General features: G+C 40.9%; 1 long non-coding RNA gene and 1 pseudogene across 1 annotated transcript; both read left to right on the plus strand.

Moving 5' to 3' along the window:
- The first annotated feature begins 1875 nt into the window (after window positions 1-1875).
- LOC130514067 (outer dynein arm-docking complex subunit 2-like) lies at window positions 1876-7590 on the plus strand (annotated as a pseudogene).
- Window positions 7591-10169: 2579 nt separating this feature from the next.
- On the plus strand, window positions 10170-10920 carry LOC130514069 (uncharacterized). Its single transcript, XR_008946899.1, has 2 exons — window positions 10170-10310; window positions 10443-10920. It is a non-coding gene; the product is annotated as an uncharacterized LOC130514069 (long non-coding RNA).
- The last annotated feature ends 434 nt before the right edge of the window (window positions 10921-11354 follow it).

Raw genomic sequence — 11354 nt, forward strand, 5'->3', positions numbered from 1 at the left:
GCAGTAGTTATCATCTCAGCCAGGCTGAGTTGTCTCTCATGCTGTAGGTGCAGCGGCCTAACTGGATACCCCCTTGATACAGTTGCTCCCTGAGAAAGAAGATAACAAATTGATCCAGGGTATAATTTGCAGATCCAGACCCTTGACTCAAGCTTCTTACCTTAACTCCAACAGAGAGCCCAGACATCCTAAGAGGAAAACTCATTTTGGACACTTGGATCCATGATCTTGTTCCTTTGGTCACTACCCAACTCATTACCATAGGTCAGGGTCAGAACAAAGATCTACTGATAAATCAAGAGCTTTGGCTTTCAACTTAGCTCATTTTTTCCTACAACAGATCAATGAAAAGTCTGCATCATTGCTGATGCTACACTGATCCGTCTGTCGATGTCCTGCTCCAATGTTTCCTCACTCATGACCTCAAGACTCATAAACTCTTCCACTTGGGGCAGCTTATATCCTCTAACATATGTGTCAAACTCAAGGCCTGCGGGTCACTTCCAGCCCAGTGTACAATTATATCTGGTTTGTGAGATCATTTTATATAGCTGTGGTATTATTGTTATTAATGGCCCGGCGATATGAAGTGCTGATAACACACAAACTAAAGATCCCATAATGCAGTACTGAAGCTGCCTCGCTAAATACTAGTCTACCTGGGAACAGCTCCGTGTCATGTCCAGCTTCTGTTGCTGTATACCACTGCATTGTAGTTATTTTGAAGCTTGCCCCTCACAGTGACGAAGAGAAATGTTGCTTTTGAAAACAACCTTTCAAAACTGATGGGAGGCTGAATATACTGTATGTTCAGACATGGGCGGTAAACCTGTGGCTAATGTAGCCGTAGTTAAGGAATTTAATCTAAGATGGCACTACATGACAAAATATCAGGAGAACCTGAAAGATCTAAATGCAGAACAAAATAAACAGAAAGTCCAATTGTTAAAGGAGAATCTGATTTTTCACCAGAGCAAATTCACAAAGTGAAGTTATGATGAAAGCAAGTTTTATTGAGGCAGAGGAGAGAGCCAAATCAGCCCGGCTATTTTCCGAGGGAGAGTTCTGAAGAGCTGCATGATGAAGGTGTGCAAAGTCTTGTGTCCAGACAAAAAGCAGATGTTGGCCAATGTAAGCCAGAGAAATAAGGTTCCGATCGGGTTTGTAAGGTGTCCACTAATTTAAGAACACAGCTGAGTGAAAGACAGGAGATACTTTTATGGAGAGCAAAATCGTCTATTATTAAAAGTTAAACTTTATTTATTCTGGAACAATATGCCTGTCTCTTTTTATTTATAGTTATGTTAAAAAAAACATTTAGTTTTTGTGTGTTCAATAGGTCTTTATCTTGTTTGGCCCGCCACCTAAAGTGTGCCTTGAGTTTTGCCCCCCTCCCATGCAATTGATTTAGATGCCCCTGCTCTATAATCTAACCTTCCTGTTCTCTAAAAAAAAAAATCATAAATGGGGTGGTTACTGTCAGGAACCAGATAAGAACCCAAATGCGACACACGAGTCTGGCTGAACACCGCTTTATTGTCGGACACAGACAACAGACAGGATTCTCCGGGGAGCGAGCAGAACAGAATAGTCGGGGACAGGCAAGGTCGAGATCAGGCAGAAGGCAGACAGAGTTTACAGGGGAGCAGGCTAAACAGAATGGTCAGGAACAGGCAAGGTCAGAACTGGGCAGGCAGGCAGGCAAACAGGAATATGCTGGAAAGTCATTGGGAACAAATACCAATCTGGCAGAGAGCAGGTGTGCCTCCGGGGTTTAAGAAGAGTGCTCATTAGAGTCCTGATGCACAACAGGTGTGCGGGGTGAGGCGGCTCACGGGCATGATTGCCCGCAGCTGTGACAGGTTACACAGTTACTGGACCACCTGTAGAAACACAGTCTGTTTAAAGACTTTCAGTCAGGTTAAAACAGCCCAGAAGCAGCACTTGTTATTGTCACCAGTGGTCTTCTCTGAGCTTCAGACAATGGATTTGTTTCTCAGCTGGACCTTTGCCATTAGTCAAGGAGTTCAACAAGGTATTGTATTTGTACAAGGTAATGTTCACCTTGTACTTGCTTCCCTTAGGAAATATTGTTTGGCAGCAGGGTGTATTTTTCACAAATATTCAGTGTACGTTTCACTGCTATGCTGATGACACACAGTTTTGCTATGTGTGAATCCAGACAAAACAGATGTTAAAAATAAAGGTGAATTGAATTCAAATTTGGATCTATTGTGTTGCCTGGACATAGGTTTTTCAATTTAACCTTTATTTATTGATGAAGGATCCACTGAGATGTAGCAATTTCCTTTCCAAGTAAGCTGGAGCCAAATATTGGCTATAAAATTATGGGTCAAAATACATGACATTGACAAATAGAGTGCCACCATTAATGTGATTGTATTCTGATCTGTTTGCAATGATTTGTTGTTTTATAAACTAAAATGAAGGGTTATCCAAAAGTAATAATAATCCATTGTTCTGTTTTTCTTTAATTTCTAACGGAATTTGTTTATATCTTATTGCAATTATATATTGGTCTTAGACTTGCAATATTGTTCAGACTAAATGTTAATAAACTGTTTATTTCCATTAGTCTTACCAGCCCAAATCTAAACACAATAGTTTAAACAGAACAAGCCCAGGAGGAAAACTGCTAATGGTGGAATTAACACAGGGTAGTTGGGAATTGGAAAGCCCAAAACATATTGTCAGTAATTAATTTTCCTCTCTTCGTCTTTGGTTCCATTTATTCATCCACATTTGGTCTTGTTTTAGCAGGCAGGTAATCAGACAGCCACTGTGCTCACTCTATGTGCCATGCTGAACCTAAATATGATGTAGGAGACATACCAGCTGGCCATCTGGGACCTTAGGGACCTTGAAGTCCTTCTAAACTTGCTGGATACTAAAGAAGAGAGATGTAACTGTGCCAAAGCTGCACACAGAAGGCTAACAGGCAAAATCAGAGCAGCTCATGTCTGCCAGTGTGTGCTACTTTTTAACCCTGTTGCATTAAAGCTTTACTCTGGATTTGCATTTCTGTCTTCTGAACTCATTACAGGTGAAATCCTATTAGCAAAAATTGTCTTATTTATATAAAAAGTCATTGATTTCTTCATTTCTATCATTCCATTGCGGACATGCAGGGTCTTAGGAGCCTTGTGAGAATTCTATACTCATTAGTGATGGACATCAAGACCTTTGCTGCTGAAACCATTGCTAATGTGGCCAGGGTCCAACAAGTGAGGAGAAACATCCTACAGCTGGGTGGTGTCCCAAAGTTGGTGAGTATAAAACACTCATTTCAAATCATTTCATTACAGCTGATGGGCTGTATGTTGTGACACACACTTGATCATCCATGTACATAAAGGCCTGCTAGTCACCGATCAATCATCTTTCAGGTACATTTTGAAAAGGGCAGACTGGGAGTTGAAGTAAAACAGATTGAATGTCTCCTATATCCTCTGAAATGTGTTCATGTTTTTTGACAGAGATCTGTGATTAGCCCCTGTTCCTTGTATATTTTTCTCGGCCTCTAAATCGGATGTTCTCATGTGGAAGACAGATTAATTTCACGCGATGTTATGAGACTACCTTTGAACTGGGCAGTGGGAAGAACAGCTTTGCCTGCTCTACCTCATTGGCCTGGAGCTGTGGAGTAGAGGCTTGAATGATGGCCAGAAACGGAGATAAAACCAAAAATAATCCATGATTTTTACAAGAAATGTATCTTTTAAATCATGCATCTTCAGAGGGTTCATGCTTAAATATTTACAGGTCATTTGTGTGTTTACAGATGGGTTTTTATCTGTTCACTAACACATTTCTCACATCTTTAATTTTAGGTGAAACTACTGGACTGTGACCTGAACACAATCAACTTAAATGCAGATGTAGAAAAGAGTGTGGAGGTCACTCGATGTGCAGCACTGGCTCTGTGGAGCTGTAGCAAGAGTACCAAGATCAAGGTGGCCATCAGTAAGGCCAGAGGCATCCCTCTGCTGGCACGCTTGCTCAAGTCTTACAATGAGAACATGCTTATTCCTGTAGTGGGCAACCTGCAGGAGTTTGCCACAGTGGTTAGTAGATGTGTAAAACCTGTTCAGAGTAGGTGAGCATGACAAATGGCTGTTCATGGAATATGGAATTTCTCTGGAATAAAGGGTGCTTACTGCAGTAAATGTTGTGTCCCTGCAGAAAAGTTGCAGGATTGCTATTCAGACTGAGGGGATAATGGGAGATTTGGTGAAAAATCTCAGCAAGAACCATGATGAACTCCAAATGTACTGATGCAATCTTCAAGGTACCCATTTGCCACATTACAGTGATTCATAATCAGATTGATTACTGGCTCAAATTTAGCACTTTCAAAGTCATAACAAGCATTTTGGGCTTTTAACCTTGGCAATATTTGTTTTGTAGCGTGCTGAGGATGAGAGAATGCAGGAGCTAGTGCTGAAGCACAGTGGTCTACAGCCACTGGTTTCACTGAGCAAGTCAGTCAACAAGGAGCTCCTGGCAGCTGCCTCTAGAGCCATCTGGAAATGTTCCATCAGTCCAAAGAATGTGGATAAGTACGCTTGTAGTTGAGGTCTCACCTTATTACCTCTCATTACTGCACAAACACAACACACCAGAAATAATGAAAACATACGTATAAATGTGTGTGATTAAGAATCAGATGTGCACGACATTGATACATGATTCATTATATTTCAGAACAGCACACTAATCAGCCTCTGTGTATAAGACGATGATAGTAATTTGGTGTTGTGGCCGTGACTTTTCTAAAAGGTGTTAGGACTGCAGTTCTGCAGCATCTCTGCTGAGAAGTTCTGCTCATTCTTGTTCCATCGTGTCTTACTTTTATGGCAGGGGGACTGTTGTCCATTTATTCAGGTCAAGTTTTCCATTCTATTGCCACATATCTCATCACTATTTTTTTTTTTTTTTTTTTTTTTTTTTTTTTTCCTGAGAGGAGGGGAGTCTAAATTGAAGTGATTCTGGGAACTGTATGAGGATTTTTCCTCTTGTAAAGCCTCAATAAATTATATTAAACATAACTTGCATAGTTTAGAAAGAATATAATTCACATACAGAGCTGTGATACATCAGTAACATTTAATAAGATTAAAATGCATTTTTAGAAGTCTTTCCAGAGATGAGAGGCAGTCCTTTTAATCATTTTACTGATAAGGGATATCAGGCTTTTTCTCTCTGCAGAGAATGAGTGAAGATATTTGTCTTCTGTTTTGGAAACCTGCGTGTGGTTCAAACTGTCGTTGACCTCTTAAAAGAAGAAGCAACAGTAGCACTTGTGAGGAGCCTCCTTCACTTTATGTCATAACTGACAGAATAACATCCTGTATTTAAAGTCTAATTTTTCTTCAGCTGAAACATCTAGCGAAAGACTAACATTTAGCAAAGCAAACTTCCAACATATCAGTCGGACTGTTTTATTAACAGCACAATTGTAATTACCGGTAAATGAAGAAATAATGTTATATTACCTGACATGTCAGTATTAGGTGATTTATTCATAATCTGTTCCTTAAACTTAAATGTGTTGGAGAAGAATAACAAGAAGCTAAATACACTGGAACTTCAGTAAAGTTTGAGCTTAATACACATGCTGCCATTGCTACCCAGATGGATAACTGACAGTAATAATAGAAATTATAATGACGTCTTAAATTGCACAATATTTAGAGTACTTGATTCTAGCTCTCTCTCTTCCTGTCATGGTATCATTAAGTAGCTCATTTTAATGACTTAAATTGACAAGCTGAAGCGTAAGTCTTGACCCATCCATTAATGTCAAACAGGAAAGGCTGATAATGGAAGCACGGCACCAGTGGTGAGCACTCATTTCATAATCACTGACTGGCTGAGAAGCATAGTGAAATGAAAATTGTTCTTTGCTCTGTTTCTACAGCAATAATGGCAGGGAGAGTGTGGAGGTTTTCCTTTGTGAAGTACAGGGTCAAGCAAGACAAATTCCTGCCACAAACGGTGTGAACTTCATTTTCTGTGACTGCTGATTTTGAGGGGCTTCCCTGGCCAGGTCAGGGGCTCCTACTTAAATCTTCGCAGTATGACTCAACCATTTTCCTGATTATTGCATCAAAGAGTTTTTTGATGCCTTGAAATGCAATTACATTCATAATTTGTGTGTGTTTCCTTAAAGGCAAATTTTGTAAATCAAACATTTTCCACTATACATCAAAAGTTTGTCCAGCCTCTATTAAATGTTCACTATGGGGGCAACTTTAACAGGCATAAGATTAGTTCCTGTACTAATGGGTGACAGTGGGGAAAAACTGAACTGTACTTCATTTATGTGACTTAGTGTTTCTCCATAACAACCTAAAATTGGACTTTGCATTTACGATTAGACAATTTGTTTATACCATGTTATCATGTTAGCCTATTTATTTAAACTTATAGATCTACACCATAATACATAGAATTTCCATTTAACTTTATCCAAGGTAACATGTCAATGACAACTGGTCATTGGACAAAAGGCTCTAAGCTCAGCCCCTCATTTTCAAGTGTGTGGTTGATGTAATGTGCTGGTGTTTGTTTCTTTTTCCTCTGAAAGATTTCAGGGGTATTTCAGAGTATGACACCTTGACAACCCTGGTTGGCCTCCTGTCTGAGCAGCCAGAGGAAGTGCTGGTCAATGTAGTTGGAGCCCTGGGAGAGTTTGCAAGGATCCCAGCTAACAAAGTCGCCATCCGGAAGTGTGGAAGCATCAAGTATCTGATTAACCTGCTCACTGAAACCAATGAGGCATGCAAACGTCTAAGATTTCCAGCACGCTGGTGTGGTACTGAATTCATGTGTTGTGTCATTGTCTTTGGACCAGGAGCTGCTTTTTAATGTAACCAAGGCAGTGGGTGCCTGTGCCACAGACAAGGAGAGCATGGCGTAAGTCTTCCTTTCTTTTGGGTTTTCCTCTCCTGGTTCTCCAAAAGACCAACTGGAGCTCTGACTGTTAGACTTCCATTTACACAAGACAAAGATCCCTATTTGAAGTATATTTTAAGAAGTCAGTAGTGGTTTACTGACTGCTGTTATTGAATTAGCTCTTACGTATTCCTTTTGCTGTATATTGATGTCATACGTTTTGAAGAGACTGACCCCAGTTGGGATATTCAAGCACAACATCATGGACAGAGGTTAAAAAAATAATTATGCCTTTGTTCTGTAATTCCAGTTACTTTTGTCTGTCAGCTCCAGCCTAATGACAGAATAAGACCTCTTTAGTTTACCTGTTGTGCTTCAGTGGAACAACGGATTAATTCCCAGTTTTTGCTGTAGGTTTGTGGTCCATGTCAGGATTTGAGTCAGTCGGATGAGCATAACTGAAGCCGGACCCTGTCCAAGAGTGTAAGGCAGGAAACCAGCAAACCACAGCCAGAGCTGGCTTTGTTCTGTTACCCTCAGCCTCCATACAGAAGAACATAATGAAACATCCATATGGGCCTCGTTGCTTTTATAAGGCTTCAATGGGCTCTTTAGTCTATTGAAGCCTATCTTAATTTGCAATGGATGAATAATAAAACTTAATGTCTGCTGCATTTTATTTTTATTCAGCTGTTATTGACAAGTTATGAGTCAATTCACATGTGTTCTTGTGGGACGTAAACAAAGGGCTCAATACAGCTTCTGCTGAAATAAGGCCACAAACTTTACAAGAACAGTGTTCTGGACGACCATGGTTTCCGTGTTTTCTCATGGGGAGAATATGAAACAAAACAGTTTATATAAAAGTCCGCATTGCCAACTCCCTGAAAAATATAAAAGGGACACCCTTGATGCAAAATGGAACACGTGATCCTGCTGCATGTGTTCCTTTACTTATTCCAGTGACACTTTACTGTTTCATTCTCAGTATAATACGGGACAAAGTGTGTCCCATTTAAAGACACCTACTTTTCCGATTCTGTTTTTCAAGGGACCATGGGCCACTCTAAAAAAAATTTGTAGCTTTTTTAAATGCAGGAGTGGCTGCTTATTTTGAAACATGCATATTTACAAGGGTTTGCCAAACAGCAGAACTCATTTTGTTTCAGTTGATTGGACACTTCAGCTGATTAGAAATGAGTTTGACTGTCTGTGTTGCTACGTGAGTCATCCTCCACAGGTTTATAGTCACCTTCTTTAATCCACCAGTGTCAGCTACAACTTCATTGCTAATCCATTTCTGCTTCATGTTCAGGTCAGGTTGATATAGAGGAACATATGACGCAACAGTTGGGTTTACAGTTTGCATTTTCAATACTCTGATCCCTCAAAACTGATTTATATGCAGACAAAATAGAGATGACACATAGGATGTCCCCGAAGAGTATTGACTTGTTGCCAGTCATGGACATACTCTGATTAGAGGTCATTTAAGTAATTATGACAGTGTTAAGGTTGGGTTTTTACAGGACCCGAAAGCAGGCAAGAACGCAGTGATTAAAAAGTCCAAAAATAGGTTTTATTTCACAAAATCAAACTGGCAGTCCTCTGGGACTGCAGGGAAGCACTCGTCTGGTCTTCCAGGGCACACCAAGAGCTCCAGCATTGAGCCAACACAGGAGTTGGGTACTGCACGTTCACTAGTCCAGCAGGATGGCATGGAGACCTCAAACAAGCAGGGGACCACACCAAACACTCCAACACTGGTAGGCCCGCCCTCCTTAAATAGGTGGCCTGATGGAAATTGCCGACAGGTGCGCTTGCCTGCAGCGCCAGCTGTTGCCAATAATGACTCCTCCACGCCCCCTGCAGGAAAAACCAAACAGAACCCTGGACCCCAACAGACGGACTTCTACTGTACGTCAGCCTTGTTGGAGGACGCACACTTGGGGAATGTGTTAGACCTTATTTCTACCAGACCCCTCCTTCACTCTGGTGCAGTTCTTAAGGTTCTCAGACACTGCTGGAGTTTTGGCCATCCATATTTATGACATGAAGCACATTTCATTTGTGAGCAATGTTCAACGCGTATGTGTGACATATAGAATAACCTGTATTTGGCTCTGTTTGATTTGGAAAGTCAGTCTGGTTCCTTTTGGCTCGAGTGTGAAATACAAGCCCAAGTGTGAACTTATTAATTATAATTATATAACTTATTCAGTTATTATATTTATAGAACCCATGTATGAGGCACTATACACAGTCCACAGGTGTATGCAAATTAACTTCTGAATTTGGTATCTCTGGGCTTTTCCATGAGAGCAATTTAAGTGAGCATTAGTGTGAGTAGTTTTCATGTTTGGGGAGGAATAAGCAAGACTAAAGGCTGTGGTGAAAAGCAAATGCTGAACTCAACTGATGCATGATGGAGAATGCCATATCCATCAGGCCCTCATTTTCCCCCACCGGTTTATGACTGTCTACATTTCCTTCACTCGCTACTTTTGTCTCTTCCTAACAGATTCATCGATCAGCACGATGGTGTTCACTTGGTGTGGTCTCTGCTGAAGAACCCTTGTCCAAATGTTCAGTCCAGCGCTGCATTGGCTCTTTGTCCATGCATTGAACATGCAAAGGTCCAGTAATGTGAAGCACGTTTTTGTGTCTCTGCAAAACGCACTTAATATAAAGTCTAAATCTGCATGTGCTTCCATAAGAAAAGGGTCCAACCACCAAAACAGAAGCTGGTTTAATAGAACATGCTTGTCTCCTAAACACTCTCTGCAACCTACTTCTGCTTAGAGGTTCGCAGGGGCACAACTGTGAAGGCTTACATGCACCTCAGACTAATATGAAGCAGAGCAGCCTCCTTGGCACACAGGGATGGGGGACATGAAAAGCAGGCACAGATAAATACTGTGTAATATCCTGTGACACATTTTTTGGTTCTCCAGCAGCAAATATTTCCCCAACACACTGCTGGTTACAGACCCTTCACGAAATAAGGGAATGCTACATATAGTAAGGTTCAAGTTTGATTTGGCGAATAAAACTGCAAATACAAACTGAACAGAGGTACTCCACCTTGCTTATTTGTCGAGCCCAACACACACATTGAAATTAGTTTTAGTATTCCGCTGACATGGAAGATTTTTTTATTTTTTAAACTTTTTAATATTTGCATTTGTGTGACAGAGCATCGGAGGAAACTTGTAGTATTCCTTTAAAATAGTGTGAGCTTGTTTACGTCATGATTACAGCGTAGTGTTACACAGCTGTGTTGTTGGTCAACTCTAATTTCAGTTTGAAATCAGCAGCTCTTTGATCCACTGAGACCCTCATTTCCAACTCCATATGTAATGTTGTTCTACTAGATCACCTATGTGATTAAGGTAAACAGCCTGTCAGTGCTTCAATCTTGTTAAGTTCAAACAGTGTTACTGTACTCCAGCAGATCTTTCTTTCTTTCTTTCTTTCTTTCTTTCTTTCTTCTTTCTTTCTTTCTTTTTCTTTCTTTCTTTCAGGAGTGTAGAGAAAATATATATGGCAACCATATGGAGGGACAAGGAGACTGGATTTGCTGCTGAGTCCTAAGAAAGTTTGACAATGTTTGTCTGGTCAGCGTGACAATTTTTAAGGAAATTCAGGAACATGCTTTTTTGTTTTTCTCTGGGATGGTGCAATGACATGAAGAAAAAGGTTGAAACCACTGAGTTGAAGAATCTGATACATTTGCTCTGGTGCAGTCATTATTGGGATTTGAAAAAGAGCCCATGTGGTTTGAGTTAGCAGATCCATAGTGGCTTTATGAGGGAGCCTTGGTATACAGTGAGTGCATCTGCCTGATGCTCCATATGATACTGCTCCCCTTCCACAGAAACGGACGCGTTGTGTTCTATGCCCACAAGTCTACCATTTGAAATGTATTTCAGAAGGTCAATTATCTTTGTTCTTCAATCAAGAAAGTGGAACAGGAACATGTAATGAAGTGTATCATTTAGACGTGTGACGTTTGGGTCATTTTTCCTTTATATGGGAGCCAAGTCTAGTTGCTTTAGAGAAAGGGTCTGGACATGCTCCTGTAACTCTGAGGAGATTGTTTTCCTCGCTTCAAGATCACACACAGCAGATAATGTGTTTTCTATTTCATTTCAACTGGGTAAGACGACGGAAAAGAAAGGATAGCATGGAAAGCCTTTCCGTGTGCAGCCTCATAATGGTGTGGTTTGCAGATGTGGGGCCCATCCAGGCCTTTAAAGTGATTCTGGTTAGTCCATCGCAGCTGGTGGCTCGAGAGAGCTTCCTCTGTCACAGGGACTCCTGGCCAGCCATCATCAGTATTCCTGAGGAAGGGCTTCCTGTGTCTCCTATGTCCAGCACCCCCATTCTGCCTACCCTACCCTCCACAAGTCTCATCCTCTGGCACAGCCTCACAG

The sequence above is a fragment of the Takifugu flavidus genome, chromosome 17, assembly GCF_003711565.1.
Source record: "Takifugu flavidus isolate HTHZ2018 chromosome 17, ASM371156v2, whole genome shotgun sequence".
Lineage (NCBI taxonomy): Eukaryota > Metazoa > Chordata > Actinopteri > Tetraodontiformes > Tetraodontidae > Takifugu > Takifugu flavidus.